The sequence below is a fragment of the Schistocerca serialis genome, unplaced genomic scaffold (genome assembly GCF_023864345.2).
Source record: "Schistocerca serialis cubense isolate TAMUIC-IGC-003099 unplaced genomic scaffold, iqSchSeri2.2 HiC_scaffold_1261, whole genome shotgun sequence".
Classification (NCBI taxonomy): Eukaryota; Metazoa; Arthropoda; class Insecta; order Orthoptera; family Acrididae; genus Schistocerca; species Schistocerca serialis.
In genome coordinates this window covers 2744445-2763267 of record NW_026047471.1, presented here as the reverse complement: position 1 = coordinate 2763267, position 18823 = coordinate 2744445, and the positions used below count along the sequence as shown (strand labels likewise).

Here is an 18823-nt window from a genome sequence, read left to right as displayed (position 1 = left end):
ATTCCCTTTGCGTCAATTATATGCCCCAGGAACTTGATTCTGTTTACTGCAAAATGGGATTTCTGTAGGTTAGCAGTTATTCCCATGGTTTTGAACACGTCCAACACTCGGTTCAGTAAGGTAATATGCTCCTCCCAAGTTTTCGATGCAATAAGCAAATCATCAACAAACACTGTTATCCTGCTTCTGAGTTCTGGGCCTAGTGCATAATCTAGAGCTGCTATAAAGATTCCGGCACTAATGTTGAGTCCGAAAGGAACTACAGTAAATTGGTAACTTCTTCCGGAATAAATGAAAGCCGTATACTTCCTTGATGACTCATCCAGCTTGACTTGCCAATAAGAGCTCTGCAAATCAATGCTCGTCAAATATTGAGCATCCTGGAACCGTTGTATAAGTTCATCTATGTTTTCCAGATGTGTTCTCACTGGAATTATGATTTTATTTATTTCTCTGGCATCGAGTACCAGTCTAACCGTCCCATTTGCTTTTGGCACGACTAACAATGGGGAGCAGTATGGGCTTGTAGAGGGTTCGATCAAACCCCATTTCAACATGCGATCTATTTCCTTTTGAACTTGAGCCTTTAACCTCCAGGGAACAGGATAGAAAGTTCTACAATACGTTTTGTGCGGCTTAACGTAGAGACGGCATATGTATCCCTTAATAACTCCTGGCCTTTCATCAAAAACGTTTTCATATCTTAATAATAATTCATTGAGCTGCTTCTTCTGATCTTCGATAATGCAGTCGGATTCAATTGACTTTTCAAACACTACTTGACCGAAATATTCTTTGACTTGGAACTCATTAATTACATGCTCTTTCGAATTTTGGGCCGTCCTGATTACTTGCACACTGATCCCACAATTATATTTTCTCGTAAGGCTTTTGTTTCTCAATTTCTTGTTTATTAACATTCAACCAAATTTTTCCTGTTTTAAAATCTATTCTGCATCCATATTGACGTAGGCTGTCGACTCTGATAATGCAATCTACCACCAAATTTTTCACAACAAGGAATGTGTTTAATATTGCTACATTTCCGACTTCCACACCAAGTAGTGACTGCACCTTTACATTAGCCGATCGAGCCCCAATGGCGCCTATTATTCTGCAATTTTGAACTGGAAAAATTGGTACTCGTCTTATATTTCTGATCCTGTTGAACAGTGCCTCCAAAATAACATTTGTGGTTGCAGCTGTGTCTAAAACCGCCACTATGGGTACGGTCTCCATAATGACTTGCACTTCGGCTACTGCCACCTGTTCCTTATCCTCATCTTGTGGTTCTAAGTCCTCGGTCAGTTCATCTGCCAGTAATCATCCATCATTATACGTTAACATGGGTACACATATCCTGTTACCCCTCAACCAATTGTTGACCACTCCTCCGGGGCACGAGTGGGTCCTTACAAGTTTGTTGGATTTTGATTTGTCTGCTGGTTGACATCATCCGTCACTTCGGTAATTACCGGTTGATTCATAGATGTCCGTCCCCACTGATGTTGGCTATTTGAATTCATTTCTCCCGGTTAATTCCACCTCCTATTATCGTTATTATTCCAAGCTTGGGGTCTGAAATTTCTTTCGTTCCCCCACACGGGATTGTATCTTTTCCCGTTCCTGTTGTTCCTTGAATGGCCCCTCACAAGACCATTGCTGGGATTACTATTGAGATTTTGAGAGGTTTCTCCATTACTTAACAATCTCTGTTCATTCCTTCTAAGTGTCGATTGATCGCCATTGGCATAACACATACTTCCACCTTGCCTACCGTTTGGCGGAGGTTCTATCTCCCTATATTGGAATCTGTTATTATGGGCTTTCTGGTTGTTCTCTTCGATAATATCTATATGGTCTAACGTCGTGAGGAACGACTCCAAGTCTTTGTCGTTGCCATAAATCAATTGATTCCGGATGCTAGTTGGTAGTCTTGCCTTAAGTATGTTTATTATGTCTGGCAAAGGCATAGGTCTGTCCCAGTATCTTGTTTTATTTATATATTTTTCGAAATACTTTCTAAGGCTTCCTTTCAAAAAGGAGAAAGGCTCTGGGTAGAGCACCTCCTGCCTTAGGCGCTCCTGTACCCCTTCTGACCAGAACTTTGCTAAAAACGCCTTCTCAAAATCGTCATATGTCGAGCAAACAGAAGTCATGTCCGAGGCCCAGATTGCCCCGAACCTTGTATATATCCTGTAACAAAACTGATCTTCTGCCACTCCGACCAATTTCTGGGTAACACGGCTCTGAAACTTCGAATAAAAACAATTGGATGGACCCCCCTTTTGTCAGGGTTAAAAATCTGGAATTGCCGATGCTTTATCATTTTTTCTTCGGCATGGCAAAGACTTTTGTAATCTCCGTTAGATAAGACTTCACGCGAACAGCCAGCTTGTGGCAATTTAATGTTTGAATTACTTCCACAAGTTGGTATTGTGTGCGAATGGGTAGTAACGGGCTCTATAGTCGCTGCCAACTTCTGCTGCTGCCCTGTATTCATTTGTTCTGAGCTTTGTTGTGAAGCGCGCATCGACTCTTCTATCGTTTGTTTCCAATGCTCCAAATCAGCACCTAACTGGTGTCGCACCTCCTCAAGTCCTTTCGCAAACAAATTCTCTTCCTGTTTGCCAGATACACTCTGGAATGCTGCCTTAACATTTTGCTCAACGTTTTCACACATTAGCCTTTTGTTTTCTAATGTGATTTCGGATAATTTACCCGTTAATACGTTAATTTGGTGGTCTATAACTTCTTGACGCTCTGTCAGATGTTCAACGCTTTCCTTTAGGTTAGCCTGTGTACGTGCCAATTCAGGAAGTTGTGCAATTGCACATGACATGGCGTCTTGCTTTTGTATTAATTGCGGAACCATTTCCATTTGTTCCCGTACAGTATCTATCTTAATAGCCACATACTCCTTCATTTCGACACGTACGCGGTGAGTAGATTCCTCACATTGTACTTTCACCAATTCTAATTGTGCAGTTAATTTTCGTTCCGTCTCTTCGGCCTGATCTTTGAGTTCCTTAGTCTTCGCCTCTATCCGCTGCTCTAATTCGGAAAAACTGTCTTGTAACTGCTGCTTAATCTCAGTCTGGACTAATTTCATTTCTTCTTGTGTTTGAGTGACTGTCACTAATTGTGCTTTAATATCGGTTTTCAGATTTTCCTGCCCTTCAGTAACTGAGGCTAATTTCGTATTCAAATCATTTTGCCCTTCAGTAACTGAGGCTAATTTCGTGTTAATATCGGTTTTCAAAGTATTCATGCTCTCGGTTATCATCTGCATCTGTCTCATGATAATTACCAATGGATCTGATCCCTGCTGTGTACTTGCTGTTACACCTCCAGCCGTGTCTACAGGGCATTCTATTGCGCTATCTGTAGCCATCGGTCCTACAACACTTCTTACTACATCATTATTATCAGTGCTAACAGCTGAAGGCTGTTGCGTGCTGCTTTGCTGTGCTTGACTCATCCTAAACATTGCCCTAGTTAAAACCATATAAATATTCTACAGTCACTATATGTAACTCCCTTCTACTGTCACTATATGTAACTCCCTTCTACTGTCACTATATGTAACTCCGTTCACACATAAGTACTTCTGTGTCTACCTTCTTAATGTACATATACAGATAAATGCAACTGGGACAGGTCAATGAAAATACATCTAACATGAACAGAGTTAATCAATGTTCAAAAATCCAATAATACTAAAGAAAAAAGCGTATACTTCAACTATACTAGCAAGCTATAATAATAAAAATATAGATCTGGCCTTTTCTCTGCGCCCAGCGTCCTGTCTTTCGGATTTATTTGTAGATCCAATTATATCACCTGCGAGTCTTTCCTCTCTTTTCCAAGCATCAGTTAGGTTAGCTCGTTGTAGTTGACATGAAACAGAGAACAAAATTATTTTAGCAACGTCCAAAAACGTGTCCTGTCACGGATTGGCCATTTTAACAAGCTAATAATATTAAGTTGTCTCTTCCTCTATGAATAGATGATGAACGCAGTTAGCCGCTAACTTTGTGTAATGTCTTGTCTGTATAGACGTGTATCTGTTGTCTTTAAGACCCTTTCACCTTCACACATAAATCTATACAGTAATGTAAGGGCCTCCCGTGTCTTGGCTGATCCGTGATATGACAGCCGAAAAGTTATACTAATGGAGGATTATTAATATTATCTCTATTTTCATTCGCTCTCTCTCTTTCTCTCCTTTATCTATCTACAGTTTTTATTATAATATTTTATTACGTGAAATCAGCCAAATAGGATCTTTGGTGGAGTCCTTCGTCTTGGTAATCAGCGGCTGGCTTGCTGTAAAAGATCTTTACATTTATTATTACTGTTAAACACTGTATTCAGTCGGGAGAATCAATCGTGTGGACAATTTGTTCCTTTTACGAAAGATTGTGAATTCCAGATGTGTACGAAGCCTTTTTGGACGATTTAACACAGACTCAGTGATTGCAGGCTCTCTTCGACACAGCTGAAACTTCCCCACTAATTACAGGGCCAACGTGATCATCAAATGGTTCAGAAAAAAACTCATTCGTTCATTCACTCCGGAACAAAAAGTCACAAACCTTATTTATGAAGGAAATTGTGTATTAAATCCATCTCCATTACATGTCCAGATCTCCGGTGATTCCTCATCTTAATTATTTTCCGTTTACACTCTCTTTCTATTCAAACAAACCGCTAGTGGCACACAAGTTAATTCTCTCGATTTAGTGAGAAGAAAATCAGAATATTTATCTCTCAGAAATACGTCAATCCCTGAATTCCTACTCCAGAAGCTGTCCTAGTTACCACTCTAACAACCATGGAGAATGCATATATGCATTCTGTTATTTCAAAGAATAAACGCGCTAGAAAATACTTTGGCGTCGTCTAGCTGTCGCCGCATATGTTACGAGAAAATCAGATCAGATACTTTTCCAAAGTGAATGAATGTGGATGGTTTGATTGACAATGATTAATTGGTGCGTGGTAGAGGGTATTTTCTGTGGGGACGTTACAGCAGCTCATTCAAGCGTGCGCGCGAACACCTGCTCATTATCTTGATGGTGAATTAGTTGAGCTGGCAAGCATAACACCTTCCAGACAATGCTCAGTTTAAACTCGAAAGTACTGCTTGAACTCCACGTCACATGCAGATGACCTTGTGAACATCTACCATAAATGCTGCTGCCGAGCTTTCGTTAGAGGTATCACCGTGTGTCAGCTTCACATGTGAACAGTTTCCTCGCTGTCCCACAAGACTCACTCACCTTTGCATTCCGTGGAGGTGCCAAGACCACGAGCCAATGCACATACAGGACTTTAAAGCCTCATCACATGCCTCGCCACCGCCTAGAAGGCCGCTGGGGTAAACGTTACCAAGCGACGCGGTCCTGATATCTTTGAATATCAGTAGTGGACAGGCTCAGTCACCACCTTTTAATACAAAACCTTTTATTTCTTTTTGTAAAGCATTCTCCACTGCACTAATCTATTCCTAGAAATACATGTTACCACCAGAAGTTGCTTTCAGTTAACAATGCATTTTTGTAGACTACTTTCTGCAGGAAGTACCATTTTCAAGTCAACGTATGAATACATTGTAATAAAAACATCGTGGTAATTAACATTTATTTTGGTCAAGAAAATTTACATCAAGACTTTCTGTACCGTACAGAGGTGAACAAAAATATGAAAATACTGAAAATACAACACATTACCACACCAGTGTCAGAAAACTGGTGGCATTCGAAAGAAATTTCCATTCATCTTGCAATGGACAAACACAGGTCCTGTATGGGTATCAAGGAAATATTATAACATCCTTCCTGCAAAATTGTGGCAAATTCAGGAAATCGTTATAGCTGTGGATAGCAACCAAACTTCCTTCTCTCAAAAATCGACCCCAAAGCCTCAATAATACTGAGATCTGGTGGCTTTGGTGGCAAGAGAAGTTTCATTCTCATGCTCATAAAACCAGTCCTGGACTACACAAACAGTGAGAACAGGGGCGCTGTTGTCTTGCAACACAGCATCACTCATTTTACCATATGATGGACCTGATCAGCTGAACGAGATTAGTTGTGCGGTCTAAGGCGCTACAGTCATGGATCTTGCGGCTGGTTCCGGCAGAGGTTCAAGTCCTCCCTCGGGCATGGGTGGGTGTGTTTGTCTGTAGGATAATTTAGGTTAAGTAGTGTGTAAGCTTAGGGACTGATGACCTTAGCAGTTAAGTCCCATAAGATTTCACACACATTTGAACATTTTTTAGACCTGATCAGCCAAACTGGTCACATAATCCATGACAGTAACGAGACCTTGCAAAGTAATTATAGGGCTCTTGAAATACCATAATACGGCTGCTCATATCATCACCATATGCCCATCATGTTCACTCTTGGGAAGTAAACTCAGCCAAGTTGGAAAGAATGTGAAATCTGAGTCACCAGACAAAATGACATTTATCCGTTGCTCCATAATCCAGGTATTATGTCTTTGACACCAAATGTTCATGCTACGGGCATTTGCATCACTTATGAGTGGTTTTGAAATTCTAGCTTGCCCTCCAATTCCCTGCTTATGTAACTTCCATCATGTTGTTTTTATGCTGTCAGAGTTCGTGAGAGTGACATTCAGTTTTGCACTGACTTTGCAGCTGTCATCCTCTTACTTTTCTTCAAAATCCCCTTCAAAGACCACACATCATGATCACTCGACACACACTTATGTCCATGTTGTGACTTGGCAGAAGGCGTTTTTTCACTTTCCCTGTATTCGGTACAAAATATCTTTGATACAGTGCCTCTCGAAACACCAAACACTTCACCTCCTTTGGTTATGGAAGTACCCAACATAACAGCACCAACAATGTTACCACATTTGAATTTAGTTAGCTCTGACATAATGCACCAGACTGTGAATCTTGTAACGAATGGAGGATATTGCACAGGTGCAGTTCGTGATCAAATACAGTATTGCAGTCTGCAGGCTTTACTACAATCTGCATTTGTGTTCAAATATGCATACCTCGCAGTGTTTCCATATTAAGCTCTGTACATTCTACACGCCACATAGCATCAAAGGGCTGTCACAGTTGTATGATGTACATCAGTAGGAAGCGTGGATGATTAGAAGACTTACAACAGTCCCAGTGATCAGACATAATACATGCTGGGCATGAGAGTGAATACCAACGTAAGATCATCACATAACAGTCTGTCAAACTATTGTACTATTTCACTTAAGCCATACTGAAATCTTACCAAGGACTTGATTCGTCAGAAACTGTTTCTCACACAAGTGGAATAATTTTCACTGACTGTCAAAAAGGTGAAAGAATGATATGTGTGTTTCCAGTTTTTCCCAATGATACCAACATGCTAAGCGCTTGCAGACCTGTACCATAAGTCGTGATGTGGATGCCTTCAATTTTGTAATGTGTTACAACAGTGAAACTAAACACTTTAACAGAAATCACAGACATGAAAGATTATTTCAAAAAGATGCAGAAGCAAAGAAGTTACAAAATATATTTTAATCCAGACTCTAGTCCAGACAATTTTCATTGCCTTCACAGTAAATCCTGGTTACTCAGAAATGTAGCATCCTGTGGGATTAAAACTGGGAGGGGAGAAAGTACAGCAGTAAACATAAAAAGTTTCTGTATTGTGCATCCACTTAGTATTCATAGTTGTCGTCCACTAAGTACAAAAAACTCTCACTTAATGAGGTTTTCGACCCTTCATTCATGACGATACGGTGTAAAATTATATAAGAAACACAACAGGGAGAATTGTCTCTGCATCATAGCTGTGACGAAACATAGGTACAGGCACAGTGAATCTTGTAGACTGAAGAAGAATTCTATTATGCTATCTGCATCATACTGCTGAACATTTTCCTAATGTGACTGAACCAGTCATAACAGACGGTGTGCGCATCCCGATCTGTGGCAGTGCTAAATGATGGCAGCACATGTTCCTCATTATCCACTCTCACTGCCCACATGATTCAGAACTTTCCATGGGAAAACCAGCCGTCAGTTCACTTTAATTACATGGGGAACAAGAGTAATGTTGTTGTTGTGGTATTCAATCGAGAGACTGGTTTGATGCAGCTCTCCATGCTTCTCTATCTTGTGCAAGCTTCTTCATCTCCCAGTATGTACTGCAACCTACATCGTTCTGAATCTGTTTAGTGTATTCATCTCTTGGTCTCCCTCTATGATTTTTACCCTCCACGCTGCTCTCCAATACTAAATTCGTGATCCCTTGATGCCTCAGAATACGTCCTACCAACTGATCCATTCTTCTACTCAAGTTCTTGTCACAAATTTCTCTTCTCCCCCAATACCTCCTCATTAGTTATGTGATCTACCCATCTAATCTTCAGCATTCTTCTGTAGCACCACCTTTTTAAAGCTTCTATTCTCTTCTTGTCTAAACTATTTATCATCCACATTTCACTTCCATGCAGGGCCACACTCCATACAAATACGTTCAGAAACGATTTCCTGACACTTAAATCTATACTCAATGTTAACAAATTTCTCTTCTTCAGAAACACTTTCCTTTCCATTGCCAGTCTACATTTTATATCCTCCCCACCTTGACTATCATCAGTTACTTTGCTCCCCAAAGAGTAAAACTCATTTACTACTTTAAGGGTCTCATTTCCTAATATAATTCCCTCAGCATCACCCGATTTAATTCGATTACATTCCATTATCCTCGTTTTGCCTTTGTTGATGTTCATTTTATGTCCTCCTTTCAAGGCACTGTCCATTCTGTTCAGCTGCTCTTCCAGATCCTTTGCTGTCTCTGACAGAATTACAGTATCATCAGTGAAACTCAGAGTTTTTATTTCTTCTCCATAGATTTTAATTCCTACTCCAAATTTTTCATTTGTTTCCTTTACTGCTTGCTCAGTATACAGATTGAATAACATCGGGGATATGCTACAACCCTGTCTCACTTCCCTTCCCAACCACTGCTTCCATTTCATGCCCCTCAACTCTTATAACTGCCATCTAGTTTCTGTAAAAATTGTAAATAGCCTTTTGCTCCCTGTAATTTACCCCTGCCACCTTCAGAATTTGAAAGAGACTATTCCAGTCAACATTGTCAAAAGCTTTCCCTCAGCCTACAAATGTCAGAAATGTAGGTTTGCCTTTCCTTAATCTATTTTCTGAGATAAGTTGTAGGGTCAGTATTGCCCCACGTGTTCCAACAGTATAGCTTCTACCAGTTTCTCCATTCATCTGTAAAGAATTCATGTTAGTATTTTGCAGCCATGGCTTATTAAACAGATAGTTCAGTAATTTTCACATCTGTCAATAACTGCTTTCTTTGAGATTGGAATTATTATATTCTTCTTGAAGTCTGAAGGTATTTCGCCTGTCTCATACATGTTGCTTACCAGATGGTAGAGGTTTGTCAGGGGTGGCTCTCCCAAGGCTATCAGTAGTTCTAATGGAATGTTGTCTGTTCCCAGGGCCTTGTTTTGATTTAGGTCTTTCAGTGCTCTGTCAAATTCTTCACATAGTATCATATCTCCCATTTCCTCTTCATCTACATCCTCTTCCATTTCCATAATATTGTCCTCAAGAACATCACCCTTGTATGGCATCGCAGATTTTATCAGTAAGAAAAATTGCGTTCATCAGTGTTTCAAAATTCAATAAAAGACTGCAGCAGAAACCATTAGATGGTGATGGCTTTAACACCATGAATTTTTCCGGATTTTATAAAACAATATGTAATAGAAAACTCTGATTTCTGTTTTGCAGATATTGCCATATAGTTGTGGAAAACTGAAGAATCCTCCCCCCTGGCTCCTCTCTTTCAGGCACTACCTATCAAATATAATTCAAGCTGAGGAGACAAAAGACTGTGGTGACGGAAGCTAGAGGGTTTTAGTTCTCCACTAAGAATAGGTGTGTATGAATTTTAACCATATGCGTCATCTTTATAATGTACAGGATATGAGTCTGGGAGACACCGTTCTCAGTTTCAGAGTATAAGAGCTATTCCTCAGTCCCACCTTTTATGAGAAACCAAGCTAGTTAATAAACTTAAAATTCTTAAAAAAAATTAAGGTTCTGAGTGTATTGAATTCCTCTGTGGCAAGACAAGGGGTACAATCATGTTTTCCCTTTTATTGCTTTGTACAGCCTTTCTTCAACCCCAGGTGCACCACCACTGTGTGACTCTGGATCAACATAGACCATATCTAACAACGTTACATAGAATCTATGATGGGGCATTTGGTGAGATACACGTGCTTGAAGAACTAGCCATACTGTTAGCATTAAGTACCAGAGCTGGCAAGCCATCACTCTCTGCTCTTTGAAAGTTCCAACACGCTTATAATATGACGTTCCATCAGTTATTTGTATTTAATCTAGTTTCTTGAATATCAGCTGGACATGCCTTCATAGATTATGGAGCAGGAACTAGACCCTTTCGAATTCAGTCAAACAGACACCACACAAACTTAGGCATGATGGAGATGAACGTCCAAATCCAGAGATGGCATTAATAACCCCCATGGCTATTCTCTCATGGCTTTTAAAATAATTAACATTGTATTTGAATTTGACAGAGTACAACAAATATGATGTTCCACATCATGTATTTCAGTTATTTTTCAGCAACCAGACAGATTACATGCTACCATATCGTACCTCAGAAGAACACTTTTATGCTAGCGCAAGAACGAATGATAGGGCATACAAACCAGCGAGATGCGCCAGGGGAAGACTTGTTACTAGGCAATAGTGGACATCTTTCCAATCTGTCTAAGAGAATGGAATGGAACTAACATTATGCAGCGTCCCATAGCACATGACCCTTTCCAGCATGAATGAGATATGCCGGTTTGTGGTGTCTGTGACATACCTGTTGCTGTGAGCAACATTTTGACAGATTCCATTCTGTATTCAGAACAAGAACACAAATTTGTCTCAATGTTATCCTACCATCTGTTTTGGGAAGCAATGAACTGAGTGTCCAATAACTCTTTTCAAGTTTTGCATCTTATCTAGTGTCCCACGTAAATAGTTAAACACAACTGATAGCTGCAATGTTTTATGGAGTAGTTGATTATTGAAACTTCTGGTTAACACAGCTTAGACACTAGCTTTCCCAGGATAGCTACTAGGCACAGAGTGAAGTCCCACTACGTGCACTGATCTCATTACAGAAACGTAGAGTCCTCTCTGTCTGGCAAGAGGAGTAGCTGGCACTGGGGACTACATCGAGCCATTAGTGACATCATATTCCCAGCACGGCTGCTCCCAGGCACTGGCTAAACCACATTCTTGCCTGTCACCTCTGTATAGTGCACTCACTTGTCAATGCACATGGGATCCTTTTTTCATGAGAGGGCCTGACGCCTTTGTGAGCGAACTACATGTCTTAGCTTTTTTTACAGTCCCTATTCTTGTTTTACGTTTCTTTTGTAAATCCTTTAATCAAAATACTTCATACACAATTTAGCATCTGCAGGTCATACTGTATACATGTATCTTGTATCATATCATATATTAAACTATAAATGTTGGCAGCGCCAAATGAGGTGGTGCCGTGATTAGCACATTGGACTTGCATTCTGGAGGATGACGGTCCAAATTTCCTTCGGCCATCCAGGTTCCGGCTCTCTCTCATTTCCCTAAATTGCTCCAGGAAATGCCGGGATGGTTCCTTTGAAAAGGACTTGGCTAATTTCCTTGCCATCATTTCGTGGTCCAAGCTTGTGCTCCTTCTCCAATGACCTCACTGTTGACAGGCCATTAAACTCTGATCTGCCTTCCTTTCCATTCGATTACAACAAAAACATTGGGATGGGAATGATACACTCTCATGCATCCTAAATTAAAATCCGTCATCTGTCCATGCATGTGGCAGCTGGTTTCAAGAAACAACATACAGACTTCTTACAAGAACCTTACAAATATTTTTGCACACAGAAAACTGTAAATGCTGCTAAATTTCACAGACTTGTCTTGAGTGTAATCTAGTATGCTAGTGTTGTAGAAACTCTATGGACTACACGTAAAACTTTGGCAGTTAATGCCTGCTCCTCTATGTTTTGTAAGATCATTTGATTGTTGCACCTTTTTGCCATTACTGTGTTGATAAGTCTTTGAAATTGCTTGGATCTTCTCTATCTCTTCTATCAACCCTATCTGGTATGGATCCCACACTGCTGAGCAGTATTCAAGCAGTGGGTGAACAAGCGTACTGTAACCTACTTCCTTTGTTTTCGGATTGCATTTCCTTAGGATTCTTCCAATGAATCTCAGTCTGGCATCTGCTTTACCGACGATCAATTTTATATGATCATTCCATTTTAAATCACTCCTAATGGATACTCCCAGATAATTTATGGAATTAACTGCTTCCAGTTGCTGACCTGCTATTTTATAGCTAAATGCTAAGGGATCTATCTTTCTATGTATTCGCAGGACATTACACTTGTCTACATTGAGAGATTCAATTGCCATTCCCTGCACCATGCGTCAATTCGCTGCAGATCCTCCTGTATTTCAGTACAATTTTCCTTTGTTACAACCTCTCGATACACCACAGCATCATCTGTAAAAAACTTCAGTGAACTTCCAATGCCATCCATAAGGTCATTTTTGTATATTGTGAATACCAACGGTCCTATGACACTCCCCTGCGGCACACCTGAAATCACTCTCACTTCGGAAGACTTCTCTCCATTGAGAATGACATGCTGCGTTCTGTTATCTAGGAACTCTTCAATCCAATCACACAATTGGTCTGATAGTCCATATGCTCTTACTTTGTTCATTAAACGACTGGGGGGAACTGTACCGAATGCCTTGTGGAAGTCAAGAAACATGGCATCTACCTGTGAACCCATGCCTATGGCCCTCTGAGTCTCGTGGACGAATAGCGTGAGCTGGGTTTCACACGACCGTCTTTTTTGAAACCCATGCTGATTCCTGCAGAGTAGATTTCTAGTCTCCAGAAAAGTCATTATACTCGAACATAATATGTGTTCCAAAATTCCACAACTGATCGACGTTAGAGATATAGGTCTATAGTTCTGCACATCTGTTCGACGTCCCTTCTTGAAAATGCTACGCTCTTCTAGAGACCTACGGTACACCGCTGCAAGAAGGGGGGCAAGTTCCTTCACGTCCTCTGTGTAAAATCGAACTGGTATCCCATCAGGTCCAGCGGCCTTTCCTCTTTTGAGCAATTCTAATTGTTTCTCTATCCCTCTGTCGTCTATTTCTATATCTACCATTTTGTCATCTGTATGACAATCTAGAGAAGGAACTACAGTGCAGTCTTCCTCTGTGAAACAGCTTTGGAAAAAGACATTTAGTATTTTGGCCTTTAGTCTGTCATCCTCTGTTTCAGTACCAGTTTGGTCACAGAGTGTCTGGACATTTTGTTTTGATCCACCTACTGCTTTGACATAAGACAAAAATTTCTTAGGATTTTCTGCCAAGTCAGTACATAGAACTTTACTTTCGAATTCATTGAACGCCTTTCGCCATAGCCCTCCTCACACTACATTTCGCTTCGCGTAATTTTTGTTTGTCTGCAAGGCTTTGGCTATGTTTATGTTTGCTGTGAAGTTCCCTTTGCTTCCGCAGCAGTTTTCTAACTCGGTTGTTGTACCATGGTGGCTCTTTTCCATCTCTTACGATCTTGCTTGGCACATACTCATCTAATGCATATTGTACGATGGTTTTGAACTTTGTCCGCTGATCCTCAACACTATCTGTACTTGAGACAAAACTTTTGTGTTGAGCCATCAGGTACAATTTAATCTGCTTTTTGTCACTTTTGCTAAACAGAAAAATCTTCCTACCTTTTTTAATATTTCTATTTACGGCTGTAATCATCGATGCCATAACCGCTTTATGATCGCTGATTCCCTGTTCTGCGTTAATTGTTTCAAGTAGTTCGGGTCTGTTTGTCACCAGAAGGTCTAATATGTTATCACCACAAGTCAGTTCTCTGTTTAACTGCTCAAGGTAGTTTTCAGATATAGCACTTAAAGAAATTTCACTGGATTCCTGCCACCCGTTATGAACGTTTGAGCCTCCCAGTCTATATCCCGCAAATTAAAATCTCCACCCAGAACAATAACATGGTGGGGAAATCTACTCAAAATATTTTCCAAATTATCCTTCAGGTGCTCAGCCACAACAACTGCTGAGCCAGGGGGCCAATAGAGGCATCCAATTACCATGTCTGAGCCTGCTCTAACCGTGACCTTCACACAAATCATTTCACATTTCGGATCTCCATCAATTTCCTTCGATACTATTGCACTTCTAATCACTGTAAACACGCCTGTTTAGGATTTCATTACCGTTTAACTATTGTGGCGCAATGTGAATTTGCCATGTATGCACTGATCTCCCTGCAGAGACACAGAGTCCTGCCTCTCTTGCAACAGGAGGGGATTCCAGTGGGGGACTGCAATCAGCCATCAGTGCGGCTGCTCCCACGCACTGGTAAACCATGTATGGGCACTCAACTGTGTTTGAGCATGGGACCATTTTTGGGCAAGAAGGCCCATCAGTATGAGGTGCTTGTGGTTTATGGCCCTCAGTAGGCCACACTTTGGAAGAGAAAATCCGATTTGATAATGACAGGGATGTTCATAACTCAGCTTTGGGTATGCCCTTTTTATTAACTGAGTGCGCTGGTTGTGTCAACCCCTCAACATTTTTGTTCATCGATTTGACTTATTTCCAGTGTTGGGTAGGGTCATTTAACTTCAATATACAGCTGTTTTCTCCAAAATACACATTCTCACTTTAGAAGTTGTCAAATATTTCTACATGGTTGCATTTTTTCATTTCCTTCATTTGCCGGTTAATTTTCTGCTCGTATGTCATGAGACCTATAATTAATTGTAATCATATAGTCTGCTGAATCAGATAAGCAACTAATGATGCTGATTCATGTCTAAAGTCTCAGTTTTCCACAAAGACAGAGGTCAACCGATGTAACTTCATGTCATTCATATTAGGGGCACGGGCTGTTGGAACCCATGTCTTGCTATGTAGACATCAGTTTCCTTAATCATAAAACCCACAAGTTTGGCCAACTTTTACAAACTCTTTGAATTTCATCCAGACTTCAGTAGCAGATGCTGTTAATAGTTCCCACAACAAAACTCAGTTTTAAATCCTGGTAGAAAATCCAAAGAGATTCTAGTCGCATTTTAAGTTCACCAATGACAATATACAATCAATACTTTCACTTTGTGATAACAATGGTAATGTTACCGATGAAAGCACCACTAAAGCTAAGTTACTAAATACAGTTTTCCAAAATTTCTTTGCCAAAGAAGATGAGGTTAATATTCTAGAATTCGAATTAAGAACTGCTGCCAACATGAGTGTCTTAGAAGTAGATAGCCTCGGTGTAACGAAGCAACTTAAATCATTTAATAAGTTTTCTGGTCCAGACTGTATCGCAATAAGATTCCTTCCAGAGTATGCTGATATAATAGCTCCTTACTTAACAACCATGTAAAATAGCTCACAACGCGAAAGATACATTCCTAAAAATTGGAAAGTTGTGTAGGTCACACTATTACTGAAGAAAGGAAGGAGTAATCCAATGGCTTACAGGTCCATATCACAGACATAGATTTACAGTAGGACTCTGTAACATATACTGCATTTGAAGGTTACTGTGAGGAAAACAATCTGCTGACACACAGTGAGCACAGATTCAGAAAATGCCGTTCTTGATAAACACAACTATGTCTTTATTCTCACAAAGTAATGAATGCTACCAACAGGGAATCTCAAGTGTTGTTTCCATATATCTAGATTTCCAATAGACTTTTGATACTGTTCCTCACAGGTGGCGTCTAAACAAATTGTGTCCCAATGGAGTATCGTCTCTGTTGTGTGACTGGATTTGTGAATTCCTGTCAGAAAGATTGTAGTTCAGATTAACTGATGGCAGGTCATAGTGTGAAACAGTGGTGATTTCTGGTGTTCTCCAAGGAAGTCTCATAGGCCCTCTGCTGTTCCCAATTTTTACAAGCAGTTTAGGAGACAATCCGAGTAGCCCTCTTGGGCTGTTTGCAGATGATAGTGTCATTTAGTGTCTAGTAAAGTCATCAGAAGACCAAAATCAAGTGCAGAATGGTTGAGACAAAATATCTCTACAGTGCAAAAACTAGCAATTGGCCCTAAGTAATAAAAAGTATTGACATGATTACTAAAAGGAATCAGTTAAATTTCGGTTACACTATAAAAGAGACAAAATTGAAGGCTGTCAATTTAACTAAGTACTTACAAATGACTTAAATTGTAATAATCACATAGATAATGTTGTGAGGAACAAACCAAAGACTGCATTTTATCTGCAGAGCACTTAGAGGATGCAACAGCTCTGCTAAGGAGACTGCCTAACTACGCTTGTTCATCCTCTGCTAAGAGTACTGCTGTGCAGTATAGGATCCTTACCAGATGGTATTGACGGAGGACATCAAGGAAGTTCAAAGAAGAGTGGCTCCTTTTGTATTATTGCAAAATAGGGAAAGAGTGTCATGGATATAATATGCGAGTTGGCTTGGCAATCATTAAAACAAAGGCATTTTTCACTGATTTGAGATCTTTTGACAAAATTTCAATCTACAACATTCTCTCCAATGTGTGAAAATATTTAGATGACACCCACCAACAGAGGGAGAAATGATCATTGTACCAAAATATGAAAAATAGAGCTCACATGAAAAGATTTAAGTGTTCGATTTTCCTGTGCACTGTTATATAGTGAAACATTAGAGATGGTGTGTGAAAGTTGTAAACTGAACGCTTTGAGCAAGTACTGAAGTGTGGAATTCCAGAGTAGTCATGCATATGCAGAATATCATTTGGGGTGAATGGAGGGTTGGGTTTTTAGCAGACACCCTGGTCAGTTACTTACTTTTTTCTGTTCATTGAAGACTGAAAGTCTTTCTTGATGCAATAGTGGAATGATGGTTGATATTTTGCATCACTGAAACAGTAGGAGCATTGTATTCCAAATCTCAGCCTCCCCATCAGTTTCTATTCAGCTCAAAAGGAGATATTGAATGGCATTCATTTTACCTGTGGGCAAGTATCAGACTCTGAAACTGAATAAATAAATACATTTAGATTTACAGCAGGTTGACTGCTGCGACTAGCATTGTTACTTTTTTAAAGAATCTGTCTGCCACATCAAGCCTTTCCTCAAACTATTTCCTCAGAGGTTCTTGACAAAAATTCATTAAAAATAACTTAGCTCTGGAGAAGATGAATAAGGCTCATCCATATGGACTCGAGACTATTTTTTACACTGGATATGAAAAAAAAATGATATGGTGCTATCATGAAAAACTTTTAAAACAAGCAAACACAAGAAAATGTTTCTATATACATAAGCACTGCGTATGAAAACTTAGCACAGTTTCTTGCTCATTTATATGGTGCTCTTGGTTTTCTCACAGCACACCGCATGTGAATCATAGCTGATTTAATTAGAGGCCTAACCTAATCAAACAAAATAAACTTAATTTGGCACAGAAATATGTTGCATATCTGATTGCAAATACACTTACATGAACGGTTAGGGCACAGAGTAACACATGTTGACATTATAAGATTCTGTTCAATTTAAGTGGTTTTAATCAAATCATTGATACTCTAGACCCAGATAAGTTTCAGACAAACAATATCAATACATGTTCAATTTGCAGTTCAGCCCTTATATGACATATTGTTTATGATAGTAGTATTTTTGGTTTACCAGTAGTATAATTTAAAAAGTTTTGTAATCATTACCTATAAAGATCTAAGTCCATTAAAAATTAAAGTTTTCACCATATCATGCAGTACTCCACTGAACTCAAGTCATCAAGATGCACAGTTTGATTTCCTCATGTACTTTACTTTTACCACTTCTGTATGTAATTATCATAAATAATATATTGTCACTGGAAAGTGACATTTCACCAGTCAGCCACATATCTATAGCTGGCTCAAACACCACAATCCTTTCAGGAATTTCAGTCCACTTTCTGTAGTAGCCTAGCTTCGTACTCAGCATCCTATAGTGATCAAGTGTATGGAACTCCACCTTGTTCCTCTGTTGGTCTCCCACACCAAGCCAGGAGGCAATAAGGCTTCTAAACTCAAACATACTCCTTCATAACAACAAAAACCCAATTCTGTAATGTTTTAGGATTCGTGATAGTAACTCATATGATGCAGATGCTAACTTTGAGCCTCCTTTTCAAGTCAATGGGAGACAAGATTGAACCACCACTGCAAGGACTTTATCTAGGACTTATAGCATACCGTCTACTAATCAAGCATGAATCTTTACGCTCTAAATATGGCCAGCAATGAACTTTCAAACAAGTATTTGTTGCTATGAGTAATTTAGTAGAATGGAATACTCATCCTATGTTTAGCAACCCTCCATGTAGAATGCAGGGTGTAAATCTCTCTTTGCAGCCTGAATAATCATAATTTTTGTAATCCAGGCTTTCTAAAAATTAACACCATTTTACATCTCCTTGGTATTTATTGTGAATTTCCTCCACTCCACAACAGTAAATAACAAAACTCTCAACAACTAATATCTCTCACCTCCTGCCTCTGCAGCTGACAGATATAAACATATTCTTAATAATCAAGTAAACAAAAATGGTAATTATTGAAACAGTCAAATACAATACTTAAAGTTAAAAAAATTAATTACAATAGTTCTTGCTGCAACAGTTATACATCAAACAAATTGCCAGATAGATATTCTGTGGTTGA

The 18823-nt window shown here is 39.6% G+C and overlaps 1 protein-coding gene across 12 annotated transcripts in view; it reads left to right on the top strand.

Moving 5' to 3' along the window:
- The window catches only part of LOC126438132 (uncharacterized), a 1198954-nt gene that overhangs the window by 35374 nt on the left and 1144757 nt on the right, over window positions 1-18823 (top strand). The window contains exon 3 of one of the 12 annotated variants that reach the window (XR_007581011.1): window positions 9803-9949. The exons of the other annotated variants lie outside the window; for them this stretch is intronic. The gene's annotated coding sequence lies outside the window, so the exon portion shown is untranslated. The remainder of the gene's footprint in view (window positions 1-9802; window positions 9950-18823) is intronic. 12 annotated transcript variants of the gene reach the window in all.